At 41.5% G+C, this 25,450-nt stretch overlaps 1 protein-coding gene across 1 annotated transcript in view; it reads right to left on the bottom strand.

The window, feature by feature from the left end:
* The window catches only part of GALNTL6 (polypeptide N-acetylgalactosaminyltransferase like 6), a 1,496,983-nt gene that overhangs the window by 557,251 nt on the left and 914,282 nt on the right, over nucleotides 1-25,450 (bottom strand). The gene's annotated exons all lie outside the window — the stretch shown is intronic.

Raw genomic sequence — 25,450 nt, 5'->3', positions numbered from 1 at the left:
AATAGAAACGCAATCATTGAATTTTTACTTTGTTTAAATTTATAGAGACTGAAATTGCATTTTCCTGGATAACGGTGTCTCAAGGATCACTAAAATGTAATTTAAACTTCAGATGACACCAAAATTAAACCAGGTACCAGGTATTTTGGCTTAAAATCATTTGTGAACACTGACAGTAGGCATTCTTGTAAAAATCTTGTTAATATCACTGTCCTGACTTTCATTCTCTTAAATAAACAGTTAATTTGTCCATGAATAGCCCATTTTATTATGTAAATGTGCAGTGATTTCCATCAATAGACACAGGTCACCTCAAGTGCTGGAGGTCTCCTACTTGCAGATTTTATGTTTATCTTTTATGAAGTTTATTGCTAAACTCTAAGAGCTTTGGAAAAATTAAAATATTTCCCCAAGGAAGTTCTAAGGTCGGAGCATATTTCTGTTGCGCCTTTCTGGATGATGATGCATTCAAAACCAAAACCACCAGAAGTTGCTTATGGGGCTTCCAAAAGAATGATTCTTTAGGAGTGATTTGACTTGGGGTCCTCACATCCTCTGTGGATGAATACAGCAGCCATTTCCCCTGTGTTATCTAGGGCAGACAGGCAAAGTCATTATTTCCAAGACAGCAGGACAAGCCCTATCCCAAGTGACTGTTAATCCCCTGTAACCTGCACTGCACAGGAGCTCTTTACTGCCAGAGCATCAAGCCAACTTCAAGAGCAAGGGCACTTGAGAATGACAGATGAGCTTCTGGGAAGGCTGACTTAGCTCAGTGGGGAGCTGGCTTAAATACCAAGAGGCAACGCAGAAATACAGATTTCCCCAGATGAAAAGTGATTCTTCTATCTTCGTTGTGAAGGAGACAAAGAGCTATAGGGTCACAGACATTAGCACTAGAGATTTTTATAGCTCAGTTGAATAAAAAATGTCGTAGAGAGATCAGATCACATTATTAGTTCTGGAGAAAGAAAAAAAGACGGAAAGTATAAGTGAGACTGCCTTCAGGATGAAATAAGAAGTGATACAAAGAGAGCTGAGTTACTCCTAAACTTTTCATGTGATGGTCGGGGAATAAAAATAGAAACCAATGAATCAGTTCATATATATCAGTGCATACATATATATGTATGTATGTGTGTGTGTATATATATATATATATATATATATATATATATATATATATATGTATATATAATCCCACTGACAGAACTTATAATTGAAAGGTACTCCTCAGATCTTTATTCTTTGATGGAGTACTTTTTATTGTTGTTGTTCTATCACTAAGTCATATCTGACTCTTTGTGACCCCATGGACTGCAGCACGCCAGGCTTCCCTGTCCCTCACTGTCTCCTGGAGCTTGCTCAAACTCACGTCCATATCACTTGTGTCACTGAGTTGGTGATACCATCCAACCGTCTCATGCTCTGTTGCCCTATTCTTCTGCCTTCAATCTTTCCCAGCATCCTGGTCTTTTCCGACGAGTTGGCTCTTTGTATCAGGTGGCCAAAGAATTGGAGCTTCAGCATCAGTCCTTCCAAAGAGCAGTCAGGGTTGATTTCCTTTAGGATGGACTGGTTTGATCTGCTTGCTGTCCAGGTCACTCTCAAGAGTCTTCTTCAGCACCACAGTTTGAAAGCCTCAATTTTTTTGTGCTCAAGTCTTCTTTACAGACTGACTCTCAAATCCATACATGAGACTTATAGAGAAGAGCGTGAGGACTTGTATTTTGAAAAGCAAGCTGAGTTTGAGAAAAGTTTACTCATAATAAATGAACAGCCACAGGGAGGCATCTTTAGTCTGGCATAATGAAGAAAGAGCTGGCTCAGACAGCAGCTTCTGACAGGTCTGAACTGGAGTCCTGGTCTCAGTCCTGTCAATACTGGTACCAAGTCTGGGTTTGACTTGGGGGCTGTCATGAGCGTATGGTGGCCATGGACCCCCCCCCCCCCACAAAGCTAGTATCTGAGCTGCTGCTTACACTCCCACCCATGAGAGGCAACTAAATCCAAATGGGACACATGTGACCAAGTTGGCAAGAGCTAAACCCCATCGACGTTCCCTAATGGATGGCTTTCCTATGGAAGTTGCCTTGGTTCCTAGATGAGTCAAGTGCATGCAGACAAGAAGCAGATTGCGGTTGCCAGGAGTCAGGGGTGCAGGACAGGGAGGTTCAGTTTTGAAAGATGAAAAGTATTTCTGGATGTGGTAATGGTTGCACAGCCGTGTGAGTGTATTTAATCCCAATGAATGGTACTTTTTAAAATGGTTAAGATGGTAAATTTTATGTTATGTGTATTTTACCACAATTTGAAAAAAAACTGCTGAAGTTGAGTTGAAAAGTCTATAAAGCCCTGTGATTTAAATGAAGATTCTTACTTTTTAAAAAATTTATAGAAGTATATTTTATGTTGAAGCTGAAACTCCAATATTTTGGCCACCTGATGTGAAGAGCTGACTTATTTGAAAAGACCCTGATGCTGGGAAATATTGAGGGCAGGAGGAGAAGGGGACGACAGAAGATGAAATGGTTGGATGGCATCACCGACTCAATGGACATGGTTTGGGTGGACTGTGGGAGCTGGTGATGGACAGGGAGGCTGGTGTGCTGCAGTTCATGGGGTTGCAAAGAATTGGTCATGACTGAGGGACTGAATTGAACTGAACTGATTATGTTATAGGCGTACAACAACGTGAATCACTATTTTCAAGGTCACACTCTATAGTTATAAAATATTGACTATAGTCCCTGTGTCATACAATATATCCTGGTAGCTTATTTTGTACACAGTAGTTTCTCTTAACCCCTGACCCCATGTTGCCCCTCGCCCTTCCCTGTCCCCACTGGTAACTACTGATTTGTTCTCTAGTAATCAGTAGTTTGTTTCTATATCTGTCAGTCTGTTTCTTTTTTGTTTTATTGACTCAGTTCAGTCACTCAGGCGTGTCCAACTCTGTGTGACCCCATGGACTGCAGCATGCCAGGCCTCCCTGTCCATCACCAACTACTGGAGCTTCCTCAAACTCATGTCCATCAAGTCAGCGATGCCATCCAACCATCTCATCCTCTGTCATCCCCTTCTCCTCCAGCCTTCAATCTTTCCCAGCATCAGGGTCTTGACTAGTTCGTTTAATGTTTTAGATTTCACATGTAGGTGATATCATATATCATACAGGATTTCCTTTCTCTTTTGGACTTACTCCATTAGCATAATATTCTCTAAGTCCATCCCTGATGTTGTAAAAGGCAAGATTTCATTCTTTTTTAAGGCTGAATAATATTCCACTGTATATATGTATCACGTCTTCTTAATCTATTCATCTGTTAATGGACACTTATGTTGCTTCCGTATCTTGGCTATTGTAATTAATGCTGCTGTGAGCACTGAGGTGTATGTATCTTTCAGAATTAGTATTGTCATTTTTTTCAGATATATACCTAGGAGTGGAATTTTTGGGTCATACGGCAGTTCTATTTTTAGTTTTCTGAGAAACCTCCATACTGTCTCCACAGTGGCTGCAACAATTTACATTCCTACTAGCACTGTAGGAGGGTTCCCCTTTCTCCATGTCCTCGCCAACACTTGCTTTACTGTTCTTTTTGCTGATAACCATTCTTACAGATGTGAGGTGCTTTGTCATTGTGATTTAGATTTTCATTTCCCTAATGATTAAAAAAAAAAGCCATGCCATGTGGGGCCACCCAAGATGGACAGGTCATGGTGGAGAGGTCTGACAGAATGTGGTTCACTGAAGAAGCGAATGGCAAACCACTTCACTATTCTTGCCTTGAGAACCCCATGAACAGTATGAAAAGGCAAAATGATAGGATACTGAAAGGAACTCACCAGGTCAGTATATGATCAGTATGCTACAGGAGATCAGTGGAGAAATATCTCCAGAAAGAATGAAGGGATGGATCCAAACCAAAATCAATACCCAGTTGTGGATATGACTGGTGATAGAGGCAAGGTCCGATGCTGTAAAGAGCAATATTGCATAGGAACCTGGAATGTTAGGTCCATGAATCAAAGCAAATTGGAAGTGATAAAACAGGAGATGGCAAGAGTGAATGTCGACATTCTAGGAATCAGTGAACTAAAACGGACTGGAATGGGTGAATTTAACTCAGATGACCATTATATCTACTACTGTGGGCAGGAATCCCTAAGAAGAAATGGAGTAGCCATCATAGTCAACAAAAGAGTCCAAAATGCAGTACTTGGATGCAATCTAAAAAATGACTGAATGATCTCTGTTTGTTTCCAAGGCAAACCATTCAATATCACGGTGATCCAAGCCTACGCCCCAACCAGTAATGCTGAAGAAGCTGAAGTTGAATGGTTCTATGAAGACCTACAAGACCTTTTAGAACTAATACCCAAAAAAGATGTCCTTTTCATTATAGGGGACTGGAATGCAAAAGTAGGAAGTCAAGAAACACCTGGAATAACAGGCAAATTTGGCCTTGGAGTACAGAATGAAGCAGAGCAAAGGCTAATAGAGTTTAGCCAAGAGAATGTACTGGTCATAGCAAGCACCCTCTTCCAACAACACAAGAGAAGACTCTACCCATGGACATCACCAGATGGTCAACACCGAAATCAGATTGATTATATTCTTTGCAGCCAAAGATGGAGAAGCTCTATACAGTCAACAAAACAAGACCAGGAACTGACTGTGGCTCAGATCATGAACTCCTTATTGCCAAATTCAGACTTAAATTGAAGAAAGTAGGGAAAACCACTAGAGCATTCAGGTATGACCTAAATCAAATCCCTTATGATTATAAAGCGGAAGTGAGAAATAGATTTAAGGGACTAGATCTGATAGATAGAGTGCCTGATGAACTATGGACTGAGGTTTGTGACATCATATAGGAGACAGGGATCAAGATCATCCACAAGAAAAAGAAATGCTAAAAAGCAACATGGTTGTCTGGGGAGGCCTTACAAAAAGCTGTGGAAAGAAGAGAAGCGAAAAGCAAAGGAGAAAAGGAAAGATATAAGCATCTGAATGCAGAGTTCCAAAGAATAGCAAGGAGAGATAAGAAAGCCTTCCTCAGCAATCAGTGCAAAGAAATAGAGGAGAACAACAGAATTGGAAAGACTGGAGATCTCTTCAAGAAAATTAGAGATACCAAGGGAACATTTCATGCAAAGATGAGCTCGATAAAGGACAGATATAGTATGGACCTAACAGAAGCAGAAGATATTAAGAAGAGGTGGCAAGAATACACAGAAGAACTATACAAAAAAGATCTTCATGACCCAGGTAATCATAATGGTGTGATCACTCACCTAGAGCCAGACATCCTGGAATGTGAAGTCAAGTGGGCTTTAGAAAGCATCACTACGAACAAAGCAAGTGGAGGTGATGGAATTCCAGTTGAGCTCTTTCAAATACGGAAAGATGATGCTGTCAAAGTGCTGCACTCAATATGCCAGCAAATTTGGAAAACTCAGCAGCGGCCACAAGACTGGAAAAGGTCAGTTTTCATTCCAATCCCAAAGAAACGCAATGCCAAAGAATGCTCAAGCTACCACACAATTGTACTCATCTCACACACTAGTAAAGTAATGCTCAAAATTCTCCAAGCCAGGCTTCAGCAATACGTGAACCGCGAACTTCCAGATTTTCAGGCTGATATTAGAAAAGGCAGAGGAACCAGAGATCAAATTGCCAACATCCGCTGGATCATCAGAAAAGCAAGAGAGTTCCAGAAAAACATCTATTTCTGCTTTATTGACTATGCCAAAGCCTTGCCTGTGTGGATTACAATAAACTGTGGAGAGTTCTGAAAGAGATGGGAATACCAGACCACCTGACCTGCCTCTTGAGAAACCTATTTGCAGGTCAGGAAGCAACAGTTAGAACTGGACATGGAACAACAGACTGGTTCCAAATAGGAAAAGGAGTACGTCAAGGCTGTGTATTATCACCCTGCTTATTTAACTTACATGCAGAGTACATCACGAGAAACGCTGGGCTGGAAGAAACACAAGCTGGAATCAAGATTCCTGAGAGAAATATCAATAACCTCAGATATGCAGATGATACCACCCTTATAGCAGAAAATGAAGAGGAACTCAAAAACTTCTTGATGAAAGTGAAAGAGGAGAGTGAAAAAGTTGGCTTAAAGCTCAACATTCAGAAAAGCAAGATCATGGCATCTGGTCCTATCACTTCATGGGAAATAGATGGGGAAACAGTGGAAACAGTGTCAGACTTAATTTTTTGGGGCTCCGAAATCACTGCACATGGTAATTGCAGCCGTGAAATTAAAAGATGCTTACTCCTTGGAAGCAAAGTTACGACCAACTTAGATAGCATGTTAAAAGCAGAGATATTACTTTGCCAACAAAGGTCCATCTATTCAAGGCTATGGTTTTTCCAGTGGTCATGTATGGATGTGAGAATTGGACTGTGAAGAAAGCTGAGCACTGAAAAATTGATGCTTTTGAACTGTGGTGTTGGAGAAGACTCTTGAGAGTCCCTTGGACTGCATGGAGATCCAACCAGTCCATCCTAAAGGAAACCAATCCATGGTGTTCTTTGGAAGGACTGATGCTGAGGCTGAAACTCCAATCCTTTGGCCACCTCATGCGAAGAGTTGACTCATTGGAAAAGACTCTGATGCTGGAGGGATTGGGGGCAGGAGGAGAAGGGGACGACAAGGATGAGATGGCTGGATGGCATCACTGACTTGATGCACATGAGTTTGGGTGAACTCCGGGAGTTGGTGATGGACAGGGAGGCCTGGCGTGCTGTGATTCATGGGGTCATAAAGAGTCAAACACGACTGAGTGACTGACCTAAACTGAATGATAAAAAAAGGAAGAAGTAAAAATGTCAACAATTTGCAGATGATATCATGCTATATATAGAAAATCCTAAAAGTGCTACCAGAAAGCTACTAGAGCTCATCAGTGACTTCAGTAAAACCTCAGGATACAAAGTTAATATACAGAAATCTGTTGCATTTCTTATACATTAACAGCAAACTGTCTGAAAGAGAAATTAACACATTTTTGACTGGAGACATATTACAGCCAGTCATTACTTTCTGCAAAAATCCCCTGGTCAATACTGTGTTAAGGAAACAATCCCATTTTGCATTCCATCAAAAAAAGACCAGTATTCAGAAAACTATAAGATGCAGATGAAAGAAATTGAAGATGACACAAACAGATGGAAAGATACACCAGGTTATGGATAGGAAGAATTAATATTGTTAAAATGACCATATTATCCTAGGTAATCTATAGATTCAGTGCACTCCCTAGAAAATTTCACAAAATTGAAGCCTCCTACTTTTTTTTCTTTTTATATCAGTTTTTATTTGTTGCTATACAATGTTGTTAGTTTCTACTGTACAGAAAATGAATCAGCCATACATATCCATATATATCCCTTCATTTTCTGGACTTCTTTCCCATTCAGGTCACCACAGTACATTAAGTAGGGTTTCCTGTGCAATATAGTAGATTCTCATTAGTTACCTCTTTTATACATAGTATCCATGTGTCAATCCCAATCTTCCAATTCGTCCCAACCCCTGCTCCCTCTTGCTATCCATATATTTGTTCTCTACATCTGTGTTTCTATTTATGCTTTGCAAATAAGGTCACTTATACCATTTTTCTAGATTCCATATGTATGTTAATATGCAACATGTTTTTCTCTTCTGATTTACTTCACTCAGTATAACATTCTCTAGGTCCATCCATGTTGCTATAAATGGCATTATTTCATTCTTTTTAATGGATGAGGAATATTCCGTTATGTAGATGTACCGTTTCTTTATCCATTCGTCTGTTGATGGGCACTTAGGTTGGTTCCATGTCTTGGCTATTGTAGACAGTGCTTCTGTGAACATTGGGGTACATGTATCTTTTTGAATTATGGTTTTCTCAATTGGTGCTAGTGGTAAAGAAGCCACCTGCCAATGCAGGAGACATAAGAGATATGGGTTCAATCCCTGGGTAGTGGAGATCCCCTGGAGAAGGGAATGGCAACCCACTCCAGCCAGTATTCTTGCTTGGAAAATCCTATGGACAGAGGAGCCTGGCAGGTTATAATCCATAGTGTCACAAAGAGTCGGACACAACTGAAGCAACTTAGTATGTGTGCTGGGTATATACCCAGGAGAGGGATTGCTGGATCATATGAAGCCTCCTACTTTTAACATACTTTTAAGGGATTCGTTTGTTCAAAACAAACCTTGTTGAACTTCACAAAATATGTGTGAAGGAAACAGGAAAGAAAGAGATCTGGCTGGGAGCTACCCCCAGAAAGCAGTTCTCACCCAGGTTGATGTATTAGACGGATGCTGGAGGTCAGAGGCAGCAGCAATTATGGGCTCTGCAGTCATCTTTCAGGAGGAAGAAATCCTGTTGTTGTTTTATCAACATTGTTTCCTTCCAGCTAGCATAGATGTTGGAACATGGTCAGGTCTCAATAAAATTTTGCTATATAAATAAGTAGATTTGTCCTATGGTGGAACATGGCTCTGTTAAGGGCCTGCAATTTTCTAATCTAATCACGTTAGAAAGGACCTGTGTCCTGTGGAGATGTGGGACTAAATCGCTCTGTTTCTGTGAGACTCGTTTCATCATCCACAGAATGTCCACCCTCCAAGACCACTCTCAAGGTTGTCACATTATATGTGTGTGTGTGGGTCTGTGTGTTTCTGGGCACATATAAAGATGCATTTAAGACATCTAGAAAACCCAGAAAACCTCTCCACAAAGGTGATAGTGGTGGTGGTTTAGTCACTAAGTTGTGTCCGACTCTTTGTGAGCCTGTGGACTGCAGCCCACCAGGCTCCTCTGTCCGTGGGATTCTCCAGACAAGAATACTGGAGTGGGTTGCCATTTCCTCCTCCAGGGGATCTTCCCAACCCAGGGATCGAACCCACATCTCAAACCCAAGTCTCTTTGATTTTAGGCAGATTCTTTATAGCTGAGCCTCCAGGTAATCCCTGGTTCCGTGTCCTTATGAATATACATTTGAAACATATACTTTAAATAATGTATTATAAGGACATTATGCCTCCTTAGGGGCTTCCTGGTGGCTCAGATAGTAAAGAATCTGCCTGCAATGCAGGAGACCTGGGTTCCATCCCTGGGCCTCAATAGACATACACCTCATTTCACACATTATAGGTACTGAATACATAGTGAGTACTATTATTTCTTCCTGTTGCTATTGTAACAAGCTTATTTTAAACCAGTGTGATATAGATCTTGTCTCGTTCTTTTTGTTTATTGGAGTTTTTTTTTTTTTTTTAATAATGTTGTGTTAGTTTCTGCTGTTCCGTGAAGCGAATCAGCTATATGTATACATACATATTGTCCTTCTTGGACCTCCGTTCCCCGCCCCCCAACCATTCCACCCCTCACATTCCACCCCTCACAGAAACCAAGCTGAGCTCCCTGCTATACAGCAAGTTTCCAGTAGCTATTTTGCACGTGGTAGTCTATATATGTTAATGCTCCGCTCCCAGTTTATCCCAGCCTCTCCTCTCCCCGCCTTTGTCCACAGGGCTGCTCTCTACCTCAGCATGTCTATTCCTGCCCTGCAAATAGGTTCATCTGTACAACTTACTTAGCTTGTTATGAAAAGGCTTGGTCCTTCTGCCACTCTTATGCAGTCTGCAGGTTTATCCCTGATCTATAAACAGTTTAGGGTCACAGCTCTAATGATAAACCTGCAGAGTGAATACAGGTCAACATGTACACCAATTCATTGATGTCTTCACTCGTCCACCTACCACCCTTCTACCAAAGGCCCACTGTGTGCTGGCCTCCACGCTACGATCTAAGTGGTCCTGCTCTCCAGGTGTTTAACCTGAGGAAAGAAACACAAAGGCAGAAGACTGTGGTTAGAAGTTCAGGCTTTCATGTCTGGAATAAGGGAGGGGTCAGAGTTGTGGAGTCCTCCGATTCCAGGGTTGTCTGGGAACTCAGTGCACAGGCTGCAGAGATCCATACAGGCTTCTTCGGCTGGCATATAGCGGAACTATGGGGGTTAACTGGGCAGATTTCTTTCCAAATGGAGAGCAGAGAGGCTGGGAGATTATAACTTCTATCTTCTGGCACAAAGTTAGTAGCACTTTGGTTCACTTGCTTTCGCTCCTCCCACACATCGTCCTGTTTCTCCTTCACAGCTCCCATGAGTAGTATGATAAATTACATAGTGATGTACAGAAGGGAACTTGGTAGCCTCAGGTACTGTGAACTGCCATGGCATTGTCGTATTCCCTAACTGGGTCCTCATTACTTCCCCAGTTGTATACTTAGTAATGGCTGTGCTATCCATGCAACACTTATTTTTTCAAACTAAAATTATTATAAATTGCATTATCAATATTGAAGCATTTTAAAAACTATGTACTGTAGGAAGAAAGAATTCAAGATGGAAATGCAGGTTCAGCAAAGATATATCATACATACGTAAGTGGCAGACCATACAGGCACGCATAAATCTTGTCTCCCTCTGTGACTATACATTTACTGATAGAAGTGTTGGGGATAAATCTGGAGGACTTTTGCATGAGTATAATTCATGATTCAATGAACAAAAATCAAAATCTCAGGAATGCAAAACTTCAAGAATCCCTTGAGTAGTATGTAACAGATTTCTAGCTAGATTTCACAGGCCTCTGATTGTATGTGTTGAGGTTTTATTGCTTCACAGTATGATTCCACAGCTACGGCTTACCTCCTCACTGCACATTTGGTAGAGCCAAGATGCTTGAAGAATCATTAAGATCTATGCATGTCAGAAAAGCAAAAATAACCTGATTTTATTGAAAGTAGGTCACATTTTAAAAAATAACAGAAGGATCTTCTGGGGAAAATATTTGCATTTTTCATAAATCCTCTTCTTAGATGAAGAGGGAGATAAAACATATGTATGGTAGGAGAAGGAAAGAATATAAGGTGAAAGTGTCAGCCACTCAATTGTGTCTGACTCTTTGCCACCGCGTGGACTATAGCCCACCAGGCTCCTCTGTCCATGGGATTCTCCAGGCGAGAATACTGGAATGGGTTGCCATTTCCTCCTCCAGGGGATCTTCCCAACCTGAAGATCAAACCCAGGTCTCCTGCATTGCAGGCAAATTATTTACCATTTGAGCCATCAGGCAAGTCCCAGAGAATGAAAACTACTCCTTTAAAAGGTATTCTGCTCACCCATCCAACTGTCCTCCCCCGAGGCACAGTCCCAGCTGTGTGGGATGACAAGTGAGTCTGAATGTGGACTGTGGCAGGTGGTATGGACTGTGTGGGGATATGAGGTGGTCAGAGAGGAAGAGAACACTGAAGACTAGTTGTGTCTGATTTTGCCAGGCTCCTCCGTCCATGGGGATTCTCCAGGAAAGAAGACTGGAGTGAGTTGCCATTTCCTACTCCAGGGGATCTTCCCAACCCAGGGATCAGACTGGCATCTCCTGCATGCAGGCAGATTCTGTACCACTAGCATCACCTGGGAAGCCCCACACAGGGAGCCACCGTGTGAAAACTTAACATAGTGATGATACTAATAACCTTGCATTAGGATTGAGATTGGATCAGGAAAACCAGAGAGGGCAAGAGGCAAGGAGAGAGAATGGATCTCAATCCAGTTCCAGAAAACCTTCCTCCTGAGTCCTGTGGAGGAAGAAACCAGCCTTGACTGTCAGGAGCCACGTGAAACAGCAGCTTCCAAGAGCTGTTGGAGGGGATGGCAACATGGGCACAACTCCCTGGAGCTAGGAATGCCGTCTCCTGGAGGGGCGCGCCTGGCTGTACCCCTAGGTGGAGAGTCATGCCTGCTTGTATGTACTTCCACTTATGTATGTGTGACAGATCCCTAAGGAACTTGCATTTCCGTCTTGAATTCTTTCTTCTTCCAGTGTATACATTTTAAAATGCTTCCATATTGGTAATATGATTTATAATAATTTTAGCTTTAAAAAATGTGTTAAGTGGATAGTACAGTCATTACCCTTACTCACCTGAATCTGTTTTTTGCATAAAAATAGGAATAGAAAATAACAAAAGGAAGGTGGTTTTATCATTTTCACAGGGTGGTGAGAATCCAAAAAAATATATACATGCTAGCACTTTGTAACATGCAAAATTCTTTACAAGTGCAAAGTAATAGTATCATCTGGGCAATGTATTACCCTCACCTGCAGCCTCTCCCTTAATGTCTTTCTGACAGAATGGGGAAGCAGGCGGCACACTTCTGGATAGCTTCTCCATTTCCAGTATTGGTGGTGTGGACAGTGTCAAGGAAAACAGAAAAATAAGAGGGTTAGTTCTGCCCGTGAGAGATGAGGGAGGAGACCCTTGCCAACCCATCTCTCTGTCCCCTGCCTTTCCTAAGAGCCTCTTCTCTGTCTCTTTGAAATGTGTCCAAATCTTTTCCAAAGCTAAATAAGCCTCTTGTCAGCTTCAAGACCCAGGAATGTCTTTATCAGGGATCTGAAAAATAGCTCTTGAAAATGCAATCATGGGAAGGATAAGGCCCTCAACATTCCAGATTCCTTGAAGGCAGAAGCCTAGCCTTGAAGAACAGCTAGCTCTGTAACTGCCTCCTGTAATAAAGAGGTGGAAAGGTAACTTTTCCTTCATATAAAGTCAAGTGGCTAACACCAGTGGTCACCCCATCTACCAAGCAGATTTAGAATGAGCTGTGTGTATGCCAAATAGTACTGTCATATCTTGAACGCTCATTACTGTCCATCCTGAGAACATGATATAATGGATCACACCTGTTGACCACGTTGCTCTTCCTTGATGGAGTTACATTCCAATAAACCCATCATGAACTGAATATCATAAATTAATATCATTAATTCTAAAATGCACTAAGTACACCTAACATACAGAACATCACAGCTTAGCCCAGCCTACCTTAAATGTGCTCAGAACATTTATGTTAGCCTCTAGCCATGCAAAATTAACTACCACAAAGCCTATTTTATCATGAAGTGTTGAATATCATCTGTAATTTATTGAATTTTGTACTGGAAATGAGAAATAGAATGGTGATAGGTGATTCAGCTGTTGACCCTCATGATTGTCGGGCTGTGGGAGCTGCCCAACATCACAAGAGTATTATACCCTGGATCACCAGCTGAGGAAAAGGGCAAAATCTAGAATTCACAGTATGGTTTCTAGTAAATGTGCAGTACTTTTACACGGTAAAGTCAAAAAACTGTAAGTGAAACCACTGAGTCCTGTACTGTCTGTGTAATAAAAGGGTGGGATTTCTGTCTTTGAATCTCCTTTGAGACTTGCCTTGGTGCCCATCACATTCTGATTTAATAGTTATCCAAGAGAAAAACTGTTTTGTTCCCTCCCACCTTTGTGGAGGAGTGTTCCCTGGTGCCTCAGGGATAAGGAATCCACCTGAAATCTAGGAGACATGGGTTCGAGGCACTAATCCCTGGGTCGGGAAGATCCCCTGGAGAAGGAAATGGCAACACACTCCAGTCTTCATGCCTGGAGAATCCCATGGACAGAGGAGCCCCGGGCTACAGTCCATGGGGTTGCACAGAGTCAGACACGACTTAGTGACTAAACCTCCACCATCTTTGTGGAGAGGTTTTCTGAGTTTAAAGGAGATTTTGTTTTTAATTCTCTTTCCCAGCAATAGCATAGTGTTTAATATCATGGAGTGGTACTGGGCTGCCTGGGTTGAGGGGCCTAGTATTTATTTTCGCCCCCAAATTCACAGTGCAGCATGTGGGATCTTAGTTCCCTGACCAGGGACCAAAGCCCTCTGCGTTGGAAGTAGAGTCTTAACCACTGGAGCACTGGGGAAGTCTCATATACTGGGTAGGTCTAAGTCATAGCTCTTGCCATGACTCGCTATATGATCATTGCCAAGTCACCTAACAGCTCTCTACCCAAGGTTGTGGATTTCTAAAATGAAGATACTGACATCCAGCTCACAGTGATAGCATAAGAATTATTAATAAATGGGATGATACCTATCAAGCATTTTAAACAGTACTTGGGACCATGGATAGAACATATGGCTTAGTTATCAATGTATCTCCAATTATGGCACATGGTTCATTTAGTTATGACTGTGGTAGGCTAATTCAACTGTTTATGAAATTTCAGAATTTGAAAGGACATCAGGAATTGTCAGATCTAACTTCTTTCCTAATAGTGAAATTATTGGAAGAAGGTTGTGCGGTTGGGCTGAGCTGGGAATGATGCATCATCTTCTGACACCAGCCCAGGCCTGCCACCCTCCTTTTCTCTGGTGGTTTGTTGCAGGCTGACATAGGGTTGAAAACACTGAAGTAGAGAGGCTGATCGTTCCCTTCCACGTGTGCTCAGTTACTAAGTTTTGTCCGACTCTGTGCGACCCCATTGACTATAGCCCGCCAGGCTTCTCTGTCCATGGCATTTCCCAGGCAAGAATACTGGAGTGGGTTACCATTTCCTCCTCCAGAGGATCTCCCCAACCTGGACATCACACCTATGTCTCTTGCCTCTCTTGCACTGGCAGGCAGATTCTTTAGCAGTAGTGCCAATATTTTTCCAGATTAGCAGAATTATGCTGAGTGAAGAGAAAAAGAATGTTGAAACATAAAAAAAAATCCATCCCACTCACCCTTGCTTTTTCCCATGTCAACAGCAGTTGGTGGAAATTTAGTAGCAGATCTATATAAATCAATTGATTGCTAATAATAATGATCATATATATTGATAAGGGTGGTGGTGTAGTTGATGGGGATAAGTTGCAGTGATTAGAAAGTACTCCTGGAAGGAAAGACAAAGAATCATTTATGTACAGTTTTCCTAGTTTGGGAACCTTCACCAATATCCATTACAGATTGTCTTTCTGACCCTGGTGATATAGTTCTGGTGAATCTAAGGGTCTCTGAATGAAATCGTTTAGGTAATATTTCCCCTCTCCTTTGAGCTTTTTCAGGTACAAAAAAAATCTTCCCTGGATTACACCTTTAATTCTTTTTTTGAAAGTTGGACTAGAAGTTGCTTTAAAAAATTATTTTAGTTTCTGCTGTACAACAATATGAATCAGCTGTGTGTATACATATATATATATATCCCCTGCCTCTTGTGTCTCCTTCCCACTCCCCCATCCCACCCCTCTGTGTCATCACAGAACACCAAGCTGAGCTCCCTGTGCTGTTCAGCACGTTCACACTAGCTCTCTGTTGTACACAATTAGTGTATATGTGTCGATGCTACTGTCTTTATTCGCCTCACTCTCTCCTTTCTCCACAGTGTCCACAAATCCATTCTCTACATCTGCATCTCTATTCCTGCCCTACAAAGAGGCTCATATGTACCATTTTTCTAGATTCCACATATATGCATTAATATATGATATTTTTCTCTTTCTGACTTACTTCTCTCTGTGTGACAGACTCTAGGTCCATCCACGTCTATACAAGTAACCCATTTTCATCCCTTTTTGTGGTTGAGTAATATTCCATTTAAGCTGAAACTCCAATACTTTGGCCTCCTCATGGGAAGAGTTGACTAATCATTGGAAAAGACCCTGATGCTGGGAGGGATTGAGGGCAGGAGGAGAAGGGGACGACAGAGGATGAGATGGCTGGATGGCATCACCGACTCAATGGACGTGAGTTTGAGTGAACTCCAGGAGTTGGTGATAGACAGGGAGGCCTGGTGTACTGTAATTCATGGGGTCACAAAGAGTCGGACACGACTGAGCGACTGATCTGATCTGATCTGAACATTAGGGTGCACGTGTCTGTTTGAATTATGGTTTTCTCAGGGTATATGCCTGTGTAATTCTGTTCCATCTTTGGGGCCTCTAAGACAGCTTTCATTGATTCCTTTTCACATAACAATACTTCTAGGTGTTTTTAACTTCTATGACTATTATTGTAATTTATATAGACATCATCTTTATATTGGAGAAGGAAATGGCAACCTACTCTAGTGTTCTTGCCTGGAGAATCCCGGGGACGGGGGAGCCTGGTGGGCTGCCGTCTCTGGGGTCGCACAGAGTTGGACACGACTGAAGCGACTTAGCAGCAGCAGCAGCAGCATCTTTATATGCTCCCCTACATCCCAAATTTGATAGTCCAGCTTGTGGAATGATAATTCTGACTTTCACTCTTAGAAGGGAAGTATAGTTCCATCTATACTTTGAGTTCTGGACCTTGCTTTGACTCTTTGAATTTTTATATGATATCTAGATCTATATCCATATCCATATGTACCTATATTACTCTCAGTAGAAACCGATGGCATTGAATATCTGTTCCTTAAATTATTCCACTGACACTTCAGAACCACCTTGAGGAGATGCTTTTCCCCATCTGGGCGTCTTCTGCTCACCATGGTTTGAAGTCTTGCTGTTTGCTCTGTTTCATTTTTCTTAGGCATCTAAATGTAGCCAGTGATATAATGTTAATCCTTTTTCCTTGAAGGTCTATGTCTTGCATGTTTGTTACCCTTTTCATCTCTACTGCTGCCCCTCATTCTGATGTGAGTAATCTGCATCTCCTGCAGAGTCTTCTCCTTTATTTCCCTGACTTGGTCCTCCCCAGCCCTAAACTGGTCCATGAACCATTTACTGACCACTTATTCAATCCCTGGGTTGGGAAGATCCCCTGGAGAAGGAAATGGCAACCCACTCCAGTACTCTTGCCCGGATAACCCCATGAACATAGGAGCCTGGTGAGCTACAGTCCATGGGGTTGTAAAGTCAGACACAACTGAGGTTATTTAGCACAACACAGCATGTGTCAATGAGGCTTTCTAGAAAAAGTTGTATAAAATAATCAGTGGCCCCTTTTGCTTATATATAGTCACTTTGGGGTCCTTGTCAAGGTCTTCTACTATCTTGGTTCCAATAGGTTTGTATGATCTGATTTCCATTATTTTCTGAAACACAGTAGCCTCAGTATATTCAGACTTTTTATTGTTGTTTCCTTTTTAGAACTCTCCAATACAGATTGTTCATGACTAATCTTACATCCTGTATAACAACAGCAAAACCCACACAAACGCACTATCTGTTACTAGTACACTGAATTGTAACCCTGTTGATGAGTCAAAATCTCATAATTGTTCAGGGTTCAACCTGAGTGCCACCTCTCCCATGAAGCCTTCTGTGAGTGTTCCATGAGTGCTGAAACTGTTCAAGAACATTCTGTGAAGGAATTAGGGAGATATTTCTTTCTTAAAATTTTCCAGAATATGGTCTTTGCTGATTGATTCATATACAATAACACATTTTAAAAATCAAAGTACTGAAATATTTGTATCAAATATGTATTGTCTTCTCTAAAATCATTCAGGAAACTATATAATGATATGGCTATTGTTCAAATGCTTCCCTGGTGGCTAACTGGTAAAGAACCTGCCTACCAATACAAGAGATGCAGGTTCAGTCCTTGGGTTGAGAAGATCCTGTGAAGGAAATAGCAATGCACTCCAGTATTCTTGCCTGGGAAATCCCATGGACAGAGGAGCCTGGGGAACTATATAGTTCATGGAGTTGCAAAAAAGTTGGACACAGCTGAGTGACTAAACAACAAAAACAAATTGTTCAAACACATACCATTTTAATATTGTGAGTGATAAAAATCATCTCTTGAGAATGGATAAGATTTTTGAGCACAATGACAGTAATTCATAGTTACATCTGTGGAACATAGGTGATTGGCTTGGCTGACACATTTCTGCAGGGTAAAACAAAGTGTCATGCTGAAGCAATGAGTTTATTTAGCTAATTTTTTGCAGAAATTTTAGACCAGCTCCAAAGCTGAATTCTGAGTGGCAGAGTCGCTGGAACGAATAAACTATTTCTGTATGCCTAGTTAGAAGAGGATTCTTCCTCATCCCCGGGCTGGCGGTACCACTGTGCACTCCGTGGGTCACCCAGCAAGGCTGGGACTTTTAGATTCAGGTCCTGAGTAAAGCCTTTGGCAGAGGTCCCCATCCTGGGCATCATTCACCCACCGGCTTCTGGTGGGAGCCAAGGCAGGGCGAAGACTGGCTTGACTGGGTCGGGCCAGCCAGCCACTGTCCCCTGACAAGGGAGTCAGGTGGGAGGATGTGTCAGCCTGTGGGTGGCAAGCACCAGGTTGGGGGCAAGGGTCCCCAGGGCCTGCAAGGGTCTGTACCTGTTTAGAAAGTATACTGAGGCATGAGGGGTATAAATAGCCAGTAAAAAACTGCCATCACTGGTACCAGTGGAAGAAAGGAAAATGTTAATGTTTTAATTGAAAAAAGAATTTTAGGAATCCCTTTTTCTTATCTTTTGATGAAAGAGTCTTATATTTTTGTTTTGCACTGGGCAAGACAAGTGAGGTAACTGGTTCTGCTTTAATCATTACTGTTAAGTGGCTTTCCAGGAATTCACTAGTTTTTTTTTTTTTTGGTAGATTTTTACCCATTTGGACTAATCTGGTTGCTATTATATTTGACTCTCAGTTAAGTACCTGATGACTGATGATAATATATATTTTTAAAAAAGACAGAAAAGAAAAAATACAAAAGCACATGAGAAACAAAACACAGCACTTAATGTGTGCTTTAGTTGCTCGGTCTTGTCTGACTCTTTGCAACCCCATGGACTGTAGCTCCCCAGGCTCCTCTGTCCATGGAATTCTCCAGGCAAGAAATACTGGAGTGGGTTGCCATTCCCTTCTCTAGGGATCTTCCCAACCCAGGGATTGAACCTGGGTCTTCTGCATTGCAGGCAGATTCTTTACTGTCTGGACCATGAAGCAACTGGTAGTATAGGGAAATATTTTGGGTATTCTGAGTACTTCAAGAGCAGTTGAAATGATCACTCTCAGAAAGTTTTGCTTAAACTGTGTTAGTTGTCAAGACTGTTTGAGGCTTACCTCTGAGAAAGCAACAAATAAACAGATTGCTTAGGAATCACAGACGTGTTTACATACACATTAGATAGAATGTTCCAATAGACAGAATAATCCTGAATTCTGAAAAAAAAATCTACATTGTAGAGATTCTAAGAATCCATTCATGCTAATAGTGTTAAAGAAGTCTATCATATTGACTAAGAAAGAAGCAGACAGATTCTCATAAGCTAAATTGCATACCAGCTGTCAAACTAAAGTAACATGTTAGCTCCAGTTTTCAAAGTCAGTTCTTTACTCATAGATAATTTTAGTGAATTAGGACAGGAATGTGAGTTTTTTTCTTTTTAAATTTATTAATTTTTAATTGAAGAATCATTAATTTACAGTAATTGTGTTGGTTTCTGCCAAACATCAACATGAATCAGCCATAGGTATACCAATGTCCTCTCCATCTTGAACCTCACTCCCACCTTCCTCTTCATCCCACCCCCTAGGTTGTTCCAGAGCCCTAGTTTGAGTTCCCTGAGTCAGACAGCAAATTCCATTGACTATCTATTTTCCATATGGTAATGTGTGTTTCCATGTTACTCTCTGCATACGCCCCACCCTCTCCTTCCCCCCCACCCCATGTCCATAAGTCTTTTCTTTATGTCATTGTCTCCATTGCTGCCCTGCAAATAATTTCATCAGTGCCCTCCTTCTAGATTTCATATACTTATGCATATACAATTTTTGTTTTTCTCTTTCTGACATACTTCACTCTCTATAATAGGCTCTAATTTCATCCACATCATTAGAAGTGAATCACAAGCCTTCCTTTTTATGGCTGAGTAATATGCATTTGGAAAACTCAGCAGTGGCCATAGAACTGGAAAAGGTCAGTTTTCATTCCAATCCCAAAGAAAGGCAATGCCAAAGAATGCTCAAACTACCACACAATTGTACTCATGTCACATGCTAGTAAGGTAATGCTCAAAATTCTCCAAGCCAGGCTTCAACAAAAACCGTGAACTTCCAGATGTTCAAGCTGGGTTTAGAAAAGGCAGATGAACCAGAGATCAAATTGCCAACATCTGCTGGATCATCAAAAAAGCAAGAGAGTTCCAGATAAACATCTGTTTCTGCTTTATCGACTATGCCAAAGCCTTTGACTGTGTGGATCACAATAAACTGTGGAAAATTCTGAAAGAGATGGGAATACTAACCACCTGACCTGCTTCCTGAAAAATCTGTATGCAGGTCAGGAAGCAACAGTTAGAACTGGACATGCAACAACAGACTGGTTCCAAATAGGAAAAGGAGTACATCAAGGCTGTATATTGTCACCCTGCTTATTTAACTTACATGCAGAGTACATCATAAGAAATACTGGGCTGGAAGAAGCACAAGCTGGAATCAAGATTGCTGGGAGAAATATCAATAACCTCAGATATCCAGATGACACCACCCTTATGACAGACTCTGAAGAAGAACTAAAGAGCCTCTTGATGAAAGTGAAAGAGTAGGGTGAAAAAGTTGGCTTAAAACTCAACATTCCAAAAACTAAGATCATGGCATCTGGTTCCTTCACTTCATGGCAAATAGAGGGGAAACATTGGAAACAGTGAGACTTTGTTTTGGGGCTCCAAAATTACTGCAAATGGTGACTGCTGCCATGAAATTAAAAGGCACTTGCTCCTTGGAAGAAAAGTTATGACCAATCTAGACAGTATGTCAAAAAGCAGAGACATTACTTTACCAACAAAGGTCTGTCTAGTTAAAGCTATGGTTTTTCCAGTAGTCATGTATGGATGTGAGAGTTGGACAGTAAAGAAAGCTGAGTGCCGAAGAATTGATGCTTTTGAACTGTGGTGTTGGAGAAGACTCTTGAGAGTCCCTAGGACAGCAAGAATATCAAACCAGTCCTGATTTTCTTTGAAAGGATTGATGCTGAAGCTGAAGCTCCAGTAATTTGACCACCTTATGGGAAGAACTGACTAATTGGAAAAGACCCTGATGCTGGGAAATATTGAAGGTGGGAGGAGAAGGGGACGGCAGAGAACGAGATGATTGATTGGATGGTATCACTGACTTGATGGACATGAGTTTAAGCAAGCTCTGGGAGTTGGTGATGGACAGGGAAGTCTGGTGTGCTGCAGTCCATGGGGTTGCAAAGAGTCAGACATGACTGAGCAACTGAACTGAATATTCCATTGTGTAAAAGTATCACAGTTTCTTTATCCATTCATCTAGGACATCTAGATGGACATCTAGGCTGTTTCCATGTCCTAGCTATTGTAATAATGCTGCCATTAACATTGGGGTACATGTGTCTTTTTCAATTTCGGTTTCCTCAGGGTATTTGCCTCACTGCTGGGATTGCTGGGTCACATGGTGGTTTGGGGCTTCCCTGGTGGCTCAGAGAGTCAAGAATCTGCCTGCAATGTGGAAGACCTGGGTTTGGAACATCCTCTGGTGAAGGGAATGGCAACCCACTCCAGTATTCTTGCCTGGAGAATTCCACGGACAGAGGAACCTGGAGGTCTATATAGTCCATGGGGCTGCAAAGAATCAGACACGACTGAGCAACTTTTACTCACTCACATGGTGGTTTTATTCCTAGTTTTTTAAAGCATCTCCACACTGTCTTCTATAGTGGTTGTATCGATTTACACAGGAATGTGATTTAATTGATCTGGTTATTTTTCCTTAGGCTTCCCAGGTGGCAGTGGTAAAGAATATGCCTGACAATGTTGGATATGTGGGTTCAATCCCTGGGTTGGGAAGATCCCCTGGAGTAGACAATGGCAACCCACTCCCATATTCTTCCCTGGGAAATCCCATGGACAGAGGAACCTAGCAGGCTACAGTCCATGGGGTAGTAGAAGAGGCAGACACGACTGAGTGACTGTGGACTCATGCACATCCTTGTCCTTAGGAAAGTTGACTCTGTAGAAAATGTGACATGACCAGAGTTTTAAGACTTGCAAACTTCCTCTAGCAGATAGGGTTCTCTGAAAATGTGCAACCCTCTGGCCAGAACAGAAAGAAATCACATAGCCCTTTAAGTTGTGAAGCAGCTAATGAAAGCTGGAAGAAGAGTCTGGTTTTTGATTCCATGCTGCACTTTTCAGTGCTGTGGAGAGAGCCCACACAGATGGCCATTAGCCTTTTCATTTACTCTTGCATGACCCTTTTTTTTTTTGCTGGCTGCTACAGCTCCACTCTGCTCTGAAGAGTGCCTTCTCCACAGACAATTGCAGTAAGTGGTGTTCCTGAGAAACAGTTGGAACTCTCACTGAAATATAATGGAATTTCTAAAAACCTATCAAGGTCTCTCATACCATTTCTGGGCTCTTCTAGTGTTTAAAGTCTATTGATGACCATTGGTATTCGTTTAAATACAGACTAGCCAAGTGGTTGATGCCCACAAACCAAGGGCTTCCTGTATCTAAAATTGTGATGAGGTTTTTTTTTGGGTCATTATCAGACTTACATTCTGTTCCTCCTCATTTGTGCCACACAGCAGGTGTGATTACAGGTATTTAGATTTTCTAGGAAAATCGTTTACATTCAGAAAAGTTTTATAAGTTCGCTAACATGTTATCTTTCCTTAAAGCAAGATACTTTCATGACATTAGAAAGGATGTTTTCATAAAATTGTCAATATTATTTCTATTTGTAGAGAGTAAATCTATACATTTTTTCTTAAGTTCCCATTGTTTCATTTATACTTAAAGAAGGAAACATACCGTATATAATTGAGACACTGAGATTATTATCAACAACAGGAAGCTACGTGTGTGCTCAGTCATGTTCGACTCTTTGGGACCCCATGGACCATAGCCCGCCAGGCTTTCTGTCCATGGGATTTCCCAGGCAAGAATACTGGAGTATGTTGCCATTTCCGTCTCCAACTGGAAGCAATGGATGCTTTATAATAAAAAAAAAAAAAAAAAAAATTAAGGCCATCTTAAGCATTGAATCTTCTGATATCCATGAAGAAACACTAGTATTCTTATTTACAAAAAACTGTGATTCAGAAAAATAAAGGCCATCTGTCATAGAACACAGGGATAGGAAGTAGTAGGTAGAATGTAACACTTTAGTTTGTCTTATTAAAAGCCAAGAATTGATGACTTAGAAACGTAGTTATAGATTAGCAGCATTAATTACATAATAAAGGTAAGATGACATCTATATGCTAGAGGCAGAATCAAAATACAGAATGAAATAAGTCAGAAAGAGAAAAAGAAGAAAACTGTACATGATTGTATGTATGTGGAATCTAGAAACATGGCACAGAGGAACCTATTTGCAGGGCAGGAGTAGAGACACAGATGTAGAGAATTGACGTGTGTATACAGAGGGGAAGGGGAGGCTGAAACCAACTGGGAGAGCAGCATTGACACGAACAGACTACCTAATGTGTAAAGCAGCTAGCTAGTGGGACGCTGCTGTGCAGTCCAGGAAGCACAACTCAGTCCTGGGGGGAAGAAGTGTCAAGATGGAGGGGATATATTCATGGTTTTGGTTGGTGATTTAGTTGCTAAGTTGTGTCTGACTCTTATGACCCCGTGGACTGTAGCCTGCCAGACTCCTCTGTCCATGGGATTTCCCAGGCAAGAATACTGGAGCAGCTTGCCATTTCCTTCTCCAGGGGATCTTCCTGAACCAGGGGTTGAACCTGTGTCTCGTTCCTGCTTTGCAAGTGGTTTGTTTTCCACTGAGCCACCTGGGAAGCCCAGATATATGTATCCATATAGCTGATTCACATATTATACAGCAGGAACTAACACAACAACATTGTAAAACAACTATACTTTAAAAAGAAAAGAATGGTCTTGGACCAGAGAGGATAGGCAGATGAATTTTCCCTTAATACATAAAGTGAATATTTGGTCAAGATAGAGAAGCATTTTGTGTAGGTGACCTGCAAAGGGCTGAGGCTCTGAAGATTAATTCTGGGAGGAGGCATATCTTGGACTGGGCGCCTTTGCCTGGGGGGTTGTTTTGATTCTGTGATATCAGTTAGGACAGGATGGACACGGTGGTCGAGTGTGGGGTGAGCTCTGGGCTTACGGAATTGTTTTAGGTGGGAAATCCACACCTCGCTCCAGCGTCTCTAGTCCAGTGACCTGGCGTATGGAGGGAGTTGGGGTTTCCAGTCCTGTATGTGTGCTGCCTCTTTCTCTGGACATGCAGGACCAAAGACAAAGAAATCCTTCAATTTCTTGTGAGAGCAGTATATATTTTAGAAACCTAATTATTAGAGGGTACATTTTGCAAGAAGAAAAGTGCTGTCAAAACATTCTGTGATATCACACATACACACACATCTCTTTTATTTAAAAACTAACTGGTAAGCATCACACAGAATGAAAACAACAATGTCATCAACAGGTCTTACATTACTGATCATTATTTAACAGTGTCATGGTCTAAGTCATATAGAGAGTAACTTAATAGTTATCAAACAGTCAACAGAGAAAATGTTATTTAAAATGTCTAAACTAAACCACTGTGAAAGTGAAAGTGAAGTCGCTCAGTCGTGTTCGACTCTTTGCGACCTCATGGACTGTAGCCTACCAGGCTCCGTGGTCCATGGGATTTTCCAGGCTAGAATACTGGAGTGGGCTGCCATTTCCTTCTCCAGGGGATCTTCCCAACCCAGGGGTTGAACCCGGGTCTCCTGCATTGCAGACAGACACTTTACCGTCTAAGCCACTGTAATATACCACGTATATTTTTTAAATTAATTAATTTATTTTAATTGGGGAGGCTAACTACTTTACAATTTTGTGGTGGTCTTTGCCATACATTGACATGAATCAGCCATGGGTGTACATGTGTCCCCCCATCCTGAACCCCCCTCCAACCTCCCTCCCTACCCCATCCCTCTGAGTTGTCCTAGAGCACCAGCTCTGAGTGCCCTGCTTCATGCAACCTAGATGTCCATTAGCGGACAAATGGATATGGAGGTTGTGTACCACATATATTTTAATGAAATATACCAGGTATATTTAAAATTGCTCAGTTTAGAAATGCTATTGTTTAGATTAGTGATGTGCTCAGCTGCTAAGTTGTCTGACTTTTTGTGACCCCATGCACTGTAACCCGCCAAGCTCCTCTCTCTATGGGATTTTCCAGACTAGAATACTAGAGTAGGTTTGCCATTTCCTTCTCCATAGACTACTGATATCTCCAGCTAAATATGTATTTTTTTTCCCCATTTCCTCACTCAGTGTTGGGCATGCAGTAGACACTTAACCAGTACTCAAGTCAACAGGCATTACTTATCTACATTACTATCTGAATGTCATACAAATGAAAGGCCGTTAGACTTAAAATTTTAAATATGGGTTAAAATCCTGCCTCTGCTGTTTGTTAGATATGAGCCTTTGGATAAACACTTAAAAATCTCCGAGGCACGATTTCCTTACCTTCAACATGAGGATAAAAGAATATTAGGGTGCAGGGTTCTTGTGATGATTAAATATTACTTCTCTTAAGTATGTGAAGGTGCCCAGTATCGTAAAGGAGTCAGAATAGGATTTCTGTAAATCTTTATTAAGAACACAGTAAAACAGAAAGCATAAAAGGCTTAAATTTCAAAAACATTTTCA

This window comes from Bos indicus x Bos taurus, chromosome 8 (genome assembly GCF_003369695.1).
Source record: "Bos indicus x Bos taurus breed Angus x Brahman F1 hybrid chromosome 8, Bos_hybrid_MaternalHap_v2.0, whole genome shotgun sequence".
In the NCBI taxonomy this organism is placed as follows: Eukaryota; Metazoa; Chordata; class Mammalia; order Artiodactyla; family Bovidae; genus Bos; species Bos indicus x Bos taurus.
The sequence above is the reverse complement of the archived record's forward strand: the minus strand, read 5'-3'. Positions and strand labels throughout refer to the sequence as shown.